At 36.2% G+C, this 10984-nt stretch overlaps 1 protein-coding gene across 1 annotated transcript in view; it reads right to left on the minus strand.

Annotated features, from left to right (window-relative positions):
* Positions 1-9997, minus strand: part of LOC144958950 (uncharacterized) — a 35657-nt gene extending 25660 nt beyond the window's left edge. Inside the window, exon 1 of the mRNA XM_078891246.1 lies at positions 9863-9997. The gene's annotated coding sequence lies outside the window, so the exon portion shown is untranslated. The remainder of the gene's footprint in view (positions 1-9862) is intronic.
* Positions 9998-10984: the final 987 nt, after the last annotated feature.

Here is a 10984-nt window from a genome sequence, read left to right on the forward strand (position 1 = left end):
AAGCGCATTCTATCTATAAAAGTTCATGGTTACACAGAGTTTGTGTGTTGGTCCGTTATACTTCCGGATGGCAATGTTGTGAACTCCTTGGCCAAGCGCATTCTATCTATAAGTTAACGATAGCTACGTTCTAACCCCAAACTCCGCGAAGTTATTATTATTTAGTCTTCTGGCGCTTATTCCCTCTTGTTATCATCAACACAATGGAGAAATACATCTCAAGTACAAAGTTTGGTGAGCGTGGTTTTGCATTTTCGGCTCCAATCGTATAGATAAAATGCGCTTGGCCAAGGAGTTCACAACATTGCCATCCGGAAGTATAACGGACAAACACACAAACTCTGTGTAACCATGAACTTTTATAGTCTGGTTAATACAGTTTAGTGAGAACAATTCACAAACGCGGATGGCAAAAACAATAACAAAGGCCTGAGTGACGTCATCTGCATATTATCTATAGATAGTTCGAAAATGCCGTCACTCATGTCTTTGTTATTGTTTTTTGCCATCCGCGTTAATGAGTAATGCTCACTGAACTGTATTAACCTGAATATAAACGTTCATGGATACACACAGTTTTGTGTGTTGGTTCGTTATACTTCCGGATGGCAATGTTATGAGCTTCTTAGCCAAGCGCATACTATCTATAGATTTCCTTACCACCTAAAACCCGACAATGTGAAAGTCTACCAGTCTTCAAACGGCATCTAAAAACCAATCTTTTTCATTCTGTTTTTCGTGATTCTATGTAAACTTCGAACAAGATATGTGTGTTGTAGACTGTTGTAGTGATTTTGTAGTTTAATGAATGAACTTGTGTGATTCTAAAAAAGACACTGTAAAGCACCTCTGAGCACTATTTTTGGATACTGGCCCTATAGATAGTATGCAGATGACGTCACTCAGGCCTTTGTTATTGTTTTTGCCATCCGCGTTTGTGAGTTGTTCTCACTAAACTGTATTAACCAGACTATAAAAGTTCATGGTTACACAGAGTTTGTGTGTTGGTCCGTTATACTTCCGGATGGCAATGTTGTGAACTCCTTGGCCAAGCGCACTCTATCTATAGATAGTTCGAAGATGACGTCACTCAGGCCTTTGTTATTGTTTTTTGCCATCCGCGTTTGTGAGTTGTTCTCACTAAACTGTATTAACCAAACTATAAAAGTTCATGGTTACACAGAGTTTGTGTGTTGGTCCGTTATACTTCCGGATGGCAATGTTGTGAACTCCTTGGCCAAGCGCATTCTATCTATAAATAGTTAGAAGATGACGTCACTCAGGCCTTTGTTATTGTTTTTTGCCATCCGCGTTTGTGAGTTGTTCTCACTAAACTGTATTAACCAGACTATAAAAGTTCATGGTTACACAGAGTTTGTGTGTTGGTCCGTTATACTTCCGGATGGCAATGTTGTGAACTCCTTGGCCAAGCGCTTTCTGTCTATAGATAGTTGACGTCACTTGGGTCTTTGTTCATGTTTTTTTTTGCCATCCGCGTTTATAAGTAACTCTCACTAAACTGTATCAACCAGACTATAAACGATCATGGTTACACCAAGTTTTGTCTGTTGGTCCGTTATACTTCCGGATGGCAATGTTGTAAGCTTCCTAGCCAAGCGCATACAATCTATATCAAATAATAATTATAATAAATAATAATGATAACAAGTTCCTGCTCCACTCACTTTTCTGAATTAAACCACTATTTGAGGAGAGGACTGTCAAATTCTCCTGAATCACATTCAAAGCAATCTGCAATTTTAGGTCATATTTAGTGAACCCTCGTCACAAAATGGTATTAAGTCGAGATGATTAAGATGTTGAAAATGGAATTTGTAGCCGCCATAAATATCAGACTTAAGTTGAATTTATATGTTTTAAAGAGGAGAAGGAACATCATATTTTACTGTACTAAATACCAACGTTTCATATTTTTGACCCGTTTAACTATAATTTGACTTTTTAGCATCTTGTCCATCGCGACATAATACCGTTTTGGGGCTTTGGATCACATTTGTTATTGATTTAAAGAGGAAATACGCTTCAACAATTGTAACGTCACTTCCATCCTAATGACGCATGGTAACTTAGTAACACTGGCTCTAAACTATCGGAACAATGGCGGACGCCTGTATGAAATATTTCCCCGGCGAGCAAAAAAACGCATCAAGCGGAAAAAACCCCCCATAAATTTGATCATGTTTTGACTTTTACACATTCTGATCACAAGGCATATGAAAAGTTCTAGCCAGCATGAAGAATAACAAGTAATGATTTTCTTTGTTTAGAACCAAGATGGCCTCCGTTGCCGAGCGGCGTGACATCAGATTATTGAATCCAATTACTTGTCTTGTTTGCCTCCTATAACAATACCCTGAGATTTTGAAAATGTAAATTTTCTCTGCGGATTTCGATATGTCCCATGTAACATGGTCTTAAATCCCGATGTTAGATTGGACATATCCGAATCAGCAGAGAAAAGTTACAATTATAAAAAAATAAAATTGACCTTTTATATAGCGCAATATCTACTAAACGTGCTCAAAGGGTTTTACACCGGGTCACTGGTCAACAGCAACATTTCACATGTAGGACGTAACATGACGCCTGTTAGGTGATATTACAATTTTTTTCGGACAGAGACAACGCTGTTAACGGCCAGGTACTCGTTTTACACCTGAGTACGGTGAGAGAATGTGAGTAAAGAGTCTTTTTCCAAGGCCTCAACTATGCGCCGAGCGAGGCTCTAACCCAGGACCTACCGATCTGAAAGCGACTGTCATACCGGACAAGACCGGATATCCGCACTAATGCAATTTGGTGTGTTGAGTCTTGTCAATATGTGTATCTCTGTATAATCAATAATGAAAGAACACAACCAATTTGAGATCAGAATGTTGTAGCTCTAGCTAATTTTTAATGCTATTTTATAAGCGAGTTTTAGACTTCTGTATTTCATATAAAATTGCTAAAATTTTTATTTGCTCTCTTCACGTCAAAAATAATATTTACCCCCACCCTCAACCCCCCAAAAAGAAAATATCCTGAAATTGTGGCTTTAACATACAACAACCTTGAACTGTTGTTATACCCTTGACCTTTCCTGACAACCTTGCACTTTTATTTGCCATAAGATATCAAGTTATTGAAAACAAAACAAATTCCCTGATTTGTCAGATAGAACAAGTTAGATATGAATGAAACGTCAGCGAAATGTCAGTGAATGCCAGATGAGTTGATGTTGCCAGATAGCCTAATTTGGACATTCACATCTCTCTTCAAATATTTATTAAACTCGAACGAGGGGATATGTGCTGTGCGCTTGGCTAAGAAACTCACAACATTGCCATCCGGATTTTATAGCAGACCAACCCGCAAAACCATGTGTCGTGTAATCGTAAACTTTTATAGCCTGGTTAATACAGGGTAGGGAGCTTTACTCATAAACATGGATGGCAAAAGACAAAACAAAACAATCAAACAAGCCCCCCCCCCCCCCGAAAAAACAACAAAAAAAAAAAAAACCAAACAAACAAAAAAAAAACCCCACAAAGTAAATCAAACAAAAAATTTAAAAAGAACCAAACAACAAAGATCTGATTGACGTCAACTTTATTCTGCCTATATATTCTATCACTTACCCAACCATCCCACCCCCTACATCATAATGTATTTAAGTTGTTACCATCAGGTAAACGTTTCGAAGGCATTAAAACTAGAACTAACAGATACAAAAATACTTGTATACCCACAGCAGTACGAGTACTATATGAAAAGAAGTCATTTAAATATATATATATATATATATATATATATATATATATATATATATATATATATATATATATATATATATATATATATATACACATATATATTTATATATATATATAAATGCAAATTTTCACTCACATTTTTTTGGCCGAGAGACTCGTTTCTGTGTTTTTTACACTTCTTCAGTCGGCGTAATCCATTGTAATGTCCGTAGAAAAGTTCCTACTCCAAACTAAAGTTGTTTCGTTGTGTAGTGGTGATTAGTGTTGATGTGTATTGTCATGTCCTCTCATGTTTATATTATGAGTGTGTGTGTGTGTGTGTGTGTGTGTGTGTGTGTGTGTATGCGTGTTGGTGTGTTGTGTGTACATGTGTGTGTGTGATATTGTAGCGGAATGTGGTTGCGGCGGGGGGGGGGGAGGGAAGAGTGGGAGGAGGGGTATAATGGGGTCGGGAGGGGGGGAAAGGGGGGGGGGAGGGGGGGGAGGGGGGGGGAAGGGGGGGGGGAAAGGGGGGGGGGAGGGTTATTTGGCCTATATATATATATATAAATATATAATCTGTAATTAGACATGGCCTGGTTATGGTATATTGATTCTGTTTTTTTTCCTAATGAAAGTTTGAATCGTCATTCCTACCTGTCGCACTCTCTCTCTCCCTCTCTCTCTCTCTCTCTCTCTCTCTCTCTCTCTCTCTCTCTCTCTCTCTCTCTCTCTCTCTCTCTCTCTCTTTATATATCTCTCTCTTTTTCTCTATCTCTCTCTCTCACACACACACACACACACACTATCTATCTATTGGTTTCTCTCTCTCTCTCTCTCACACACACACACACACACACACACACACTATCTATCTATTGGTTTCTCTCTCTCTCTCTCTCTCTCCTCACTCCACTATATATATATATATTTATATATTATATATATTATATATATATATATATAATATATATATATATAAACGTTTATAATAATGATGATATGCTTTTTAGGTAAAATGCACGAAGCCTATTTAAGTGTGAGTGTGTGTTTGTGTGTGTGCGCGCGCGAATTTGTTTGTGTGCATGTATTGTTTTGCACTTTTGTTTCATTTATATCTGTTTGCGTATAATATGTATATGGTGTAACTAAATGAACAATTGCCTTCATGGACAAGAAATATATTATTATTATTATTATTATCATCATCATCATCATCATCATCATCATCATCATCATCATTATTATTATTATCATCATCATCATCATCATCATCATCATATTATTATTATCATCATCATCATCATCATCATTATTATTATTATTATTATTATTATTATTATTATTATTATTATTATTATTATTATTTTTTATTATTATTATTATCATGTTCATCATCATTATTATTATATTATTATTATTATTATTATATTATTATTATTATTATCATTATTATTATTATTATTATTATTATTATTATTATTATTATTATTATTATTATTATTATTATTATTATTCCTATAAATAATAGAACAAACATGCTCATGTATTTTTCCCGAATACATACAAGTGTCATAAAGCACGATGAGTTTTGATACCAGCTCTCTTGTTGTCGATGCGTCAAAGGGAATAATTAGCTTAAGAATAAAACATGACAGTGATCAATAGTCTGTTATAGCCAAGTCAAAGATCGAAGTTTCGAATTGTCAAAATTGTGTGATTCTAGATCACTATAGATAGTTCGAGGATGACGTCACTCAGGGCTTTGTTATTGTTTTTGCCATCCGCGTTTGTGAGTTGTTCTCACTAAACTGTCTTAACCAGACTATAGAAGTTCATGGTTACACAGAGTTTGTGTGTTGGTCCGTTATACTTCCGGATGGCAATGTTGTGAACTCCTTGGCCAAGCGCATTCTATCTATAGATAGTATGCGCTTGGCTAAGAAGCTCACAACATTGCCATCCGGAAGTATAACGGACCAACACACAAAACTCTGTATTAACATGAACCTTTATATTCTGGGTAATACAGTTTAGTGAAAATTACTCATAAACGTGGATGAAAAAAAAACAATAACAAAGACTTGAGTGACGTCAACTTCATTCTATCTATATATAGGATTTGCTACGCACCCAAAAGATACCTTGATCAAGCTTCTTCTCCTTAACTCAACTTGCTGCGCTGCGCTGCGAACGACACCGGGGTTATTCCAGTCAAATTTCCGCTTGAGGATAAAGAAAGGGAATTCTATTATTTATTTATTTCATTGATATGTTGAGGGAAATAACTTTATAATAATATATGGCATGTTTCAAGCTGCTTGTGTGTGTGTGGGGTGTGCGAGTGGCTGTGTATGTGTGTGGGGTGTGAGAGTGCGTGTGGTGTTGTGTGTGGGTTGAGTGTGCATCACCGTGGTAGTGTCTGCATGTTACTCCATTGTAAACATATACAACTTGCAGTATAATGCACACGCACATAAAACATCGCAATTTACAAATCTTATAACTTATTATGATCGTAAACACACGGCTGCATTAAAAAATCAAAAAAAAAAAACCAAACCAAAATATCTATTACTTCAGTATTATTATCATGTTATATTACTATATTTAATTACTTATTTTCTATTACAAGATGTAACTAACAATAATTTATTATACATAAGTTATCATCATTATTATTATTATTATTATTATTATTATTATTATTATTATTATTATTATTACTATTATTATTACACGCCCTAAAGATTTACAATTAAGACCTGTTAATGAAATCTGTTCTACTGCCTTCGATTGTTGATCTACAGTGAAACTTTAGTTTCTTTCGTCTATATTGTTTCATTCATCCTGTTTTGTTGATGAAGGGGAAACCCCAAACGTCCATTTATTCTACTTTCGACTACTACATTGAAGCTTACATTCAATTTCACATTTTTATTTATTGCAGCGAATTAATGACATCTAGTAAAAAGCTCAAAAAAATACGCTTTAGGAATCTCAAAAAAAAATATCAAAGTTTATTGAGTGTTTTTTAAAATTGTGACCAGAAAACTCGTCCTTCAAATACCGATCGATTAAAATGGCTGCCATCGATCTTGCCAAATTTCGGAAACAAGATGGAGATTATTTGGACATATCTTAAGCAGAGACAGAAATATTTCAGCTAATAAGGCAATGGCGTTATTCTATACACCAAGCGGACATAACACGCACAAAGGCAAACAGACCCATAACAAGCATATACACTTCGATAAATAAATACCTCAAGCGCCTCGGTGACATACAAACTGAGATGTGAAAAAGGATTTAGAACACCTGAGATCCATCGCGGCATGACCGTCATCAGTGAAAGAACTCACTCAACAAATCAGAGAAGCTGCCAAAGCGTCCAAGTCCGAAGATGAGGAGGCGATCGGCAATAAGTCCAGTAAGGCAAGCCATCTTGTCACAAACTTTCAAACTTGGTCCAGATTTGAAATAAGATTACAAAAGTAAAAACCTTGAACTTTATATAGAGTAATATCGTAGCCATCGTAACGTTATACCCAGACACTGACCAAAAAATGACGTCAAAATGCCAGTCTTTTGTCACAAAAGAAAACAAATCGTGAGTTGTATTCAATAGTTCAACCAATGAAATAACTTGTTTCCTTGAGATCTACTAACGACAACTCACTAGGCGCCACACAAACCTAAAATATTACGTCAAAATGCCAGTCCTAGAGGGTTCTAGTGCCAGGCGAAATGTTAACGATGGCTACGGTAATATCCACTAAACGTGTTCAAAGCGCTTTACAAGGGGTCCCGAGCCAAAAGCGGGTTAAGCGATATATTGTTTTTCTCCTCTGGATACACTCTAATGCTCGTCGAGAAATATTTCATTAGAGCGTCCGCCATTGTTCCGATAGTTTAGAACCAGTTACTAAGTTACTATGAGTCATTACGAGGGAAGTGACGTCACGACTGTTGAAGCCTATGACCAAACTCTGGAAAGGCACGTATTTAGACATGAGGTCAGATAACTTGTCCTTCAAATATCGATCGATTTAAATGATCCTTTTCTGGCATTATATCTATCTATCTATCTATCTATCTATCTATCTATCTATCTATCTATCTATCTATCTATCTATCTATCTATCTATCTATTTATTTATCTATCTATCTATCTATCTATCTATCTATCTATCTATCTATCTATCTATCTATCTATCCATCTATTTATCTATCTATCCATATATCCAACTATCTATCTATCTATCTATCTATCTATCTATCTATCTATCTATCTATCTATCTATCTATCTATCTATCTATCTCCTTATTTGTCTATCCATCAATCCATCTATCCATCTGTTTGACTATCTTATACATTCTCTCACTCTCAACTACCCCAGCACGAAATTCTACTTTCAATCCTCACCGAAATAGCAGAAAAAGGCGTCACCTTCCCGTAGGTGTTGTCAAATCTTATGTTAGATTTAATGTAAACAGAACTAAATTAATAACGTGCTCAGGCTCCGTCCTCGACGACCAGCCTCAGGGCATAGTCATTGAGGTGTGGGGGTGGGTGTAAAGGAACCCCAATATACACACAAGCCAATGACACGGATAATCCTTGAATAGATAGAATGAGAACTTAAAAGTGAGGAAAAGGCGTGAAAAGATTTTTGTATTTAAATAGAATAAAATTGGTTTTTTTTTAATAATCCATAATATAATAATCCATAATATAATAATCCATAATATAATAATCCATAATATAATAATCCATAATATAAAAAAAAGCTTTTAGAGTCTATTTCAAGAGACAAACTGAAACAACACGAATAGAAGTGGAGTTGACAAAAGAAAAACCAACACAGAAACAAAATAATATTTTTAAAAACCCAACCTTTTAGCTGTTATAATATTATAGCGTCTGTTGATTGTGTAGTTCTCTGTAAAGGCCCTCTGACAATGTAGAGATGAAGTGAGTAGAAAAGTGCCAGAAGACAATAGAGAATACAAATTTTTTGCGGCGGTGATGGGGATTTGAACCCGCGACCTTATTGGTACGACAACCTGGCCGGTGAGAGCGTGACTCTACCGTATGAGCTATCCACTATCCAAAAAAAAAAAATCGTATCAAACTCAGGTCATTCCTAGAGCTCTCTCGCTCTCTCTCGCTCTCTCTCTCTCTCTCTCTCTCTCTCTCTCTCTCACACACACACACACCGACTACTGGAGATCGCGGGTCTAACACACACAACCTCCGCGAAATTAGTTTGGCCAGAAATTAAGTTTAATCGCCTGTATTCTCAACACAAAGAAATAACATAGAAACAATTGAGACATCGAGTATGCTCCGGTGTATTGGGTGAATTTTTAATTCAGAAAAGTGAGTGGAGCAGGCACTTATGTTGGTAACAACAAGAGATGACGTCAGTAGAAAAGTGCCAGAAGACAATTGTCAGAATAAAATGTAGAAGCTTTAGAAAGGTTACACATAGTTTGTGTGTTGGTGCAATTTCATATTGTAATTAATACTCATAAACTCTGAGAAGGAAAGGGGGGTGGGGGGAGGGGGGTGGGGTGGATGATTGTTTTGGGTGATGAGCAAGAACTTAAAATGACGATATGAGTCAAGACATCGATCACTCACTCACTCACGGTGTTGCCAGGTGCCTTTGCAAAAATCCTGCCAGCTTTTTGGCAGAAATCCGCCAAATCCGCCAATTTTATTCTACTTCATCTGGGACATTTGTCCAGAATACGTTTAAAAATTTCGCCATTTGATTTTAAAAACTTACAATCAACTATAGTGTATTGTCGAGCATGTTTTGCAAAAGAAATTATTTATCGCAATAACGTTACTCCTATTATGTCTGAGTGATAAAAATATATATATTTTTACAACCAAACGTAACTTTTACCATAAATTCGACATCAGTCAGTCAGTCAGTCGACAACAACAAATACCGGGTCTGTAATAATCAAGCACAAGACCGGATCAAAACAATATTCAAACAACGACACACCGGATCAGGTTGTCGGCTACAAATGTAAGTAGTCGACAGCTAGAACGGGAGGTCACGAGATAAGAAAGGTCAATATTGTTTCACCTGGATTTATGCCACATTGGCGTTTGATATTCTTCCATCGAGGAGATCAAAATGTTGTACATAGAGTTTTCTTCATGTGTATATGTGGTCTCGTCTTGTGCAAGAAAATAGGTTGTCCGTTGATTCATGTAGAAACAATTCTCAAAATGCTTGCTCTGCAAAGATCAGAGGAAAATTTGATTTTGAGAACTTTTTGCCTCGTTTTCTCTTTTTCTTCAATAGTTTTCTTGAATACGAGGGAGTAGTGGCTACTTCTGCGGCTATAATAATATGGTCTAGTGGTACGACACTCGATTTCGGGTTGGAAGGTCCTGAGGGGAAATTTGTCTCTAGGCTCTTTTCTAAGGGACGACTGGAATAACCAAGGCGTTAGACGTAGTGCAGCACTGCAAATTGAGTTAGGGAGAGGTGACATGCTCAAGGCCACACAGCGCAGCTGCGGGGGTGATCGGGTACGAAGCAAAGACAGGAACCGTTAAGTAATAAGCCTTTCCAAAGGATTCAACTATGCGCCGTCGCTCAGATCGGGATTAAAACCCTGAACCTTCCGTTCTGAAGGAGGAGTGTCATACCACTTGATCACATAGCAGTAAAAAAGACGTGGGGGTAGCGTGACTACTTTGTTGAAAAAAAAAAATGGCACGTCGTGATTGTACGAGAGATTATCCCCCCTTAATTATTTCCAAGGCCAGCTCAATAAGTTTTAAGTAAGAACGATGAGGTTGTTGATTGGTGGCAACCAACACTGGCCGGGGCCGCCTTCGTTACCCATTGCAATCTAAGGCATCGTGTCCACACAATCATTAATTAGCGTTAAGAAGGATTTGGATAAAGAGTTGAAGGATCGATTGAAAGTGACACACGGTCTCAAGGCGGTAGGTACTGTGTGGGAGTTATAATAATACCAATATTGATGATGATGATGATATTGAAAGTGATTATGATGATGAATATAATAATACTCTTAATATAACTTAATAATAATAATAATAATAATAATAATAATAATAATAATAATAATAATAATAATAATTATATAAATAATAATATAATAATAATAATAATAATAATAATAATAATAATAATAATAATATTAATAATAATAATAATAATAATAATATA

This window comes from Berghia stephanieae, chromosome 13 (genome assembly GCF_034508935.2).
Source record: "Berghia stephanieae isolate SIO BIC M18660-M18661 chromosome 13, UCSD_Bste_1.3, whole genome shotgun sequence".
Classification (NCBI taxonomy): domain Eukaryota; kingdom Metazoa; phylum Mollusca; class Gastropoda; order Nudibranchia; family Aeolidiidae; genus Berghia; species Berghia stephanieae.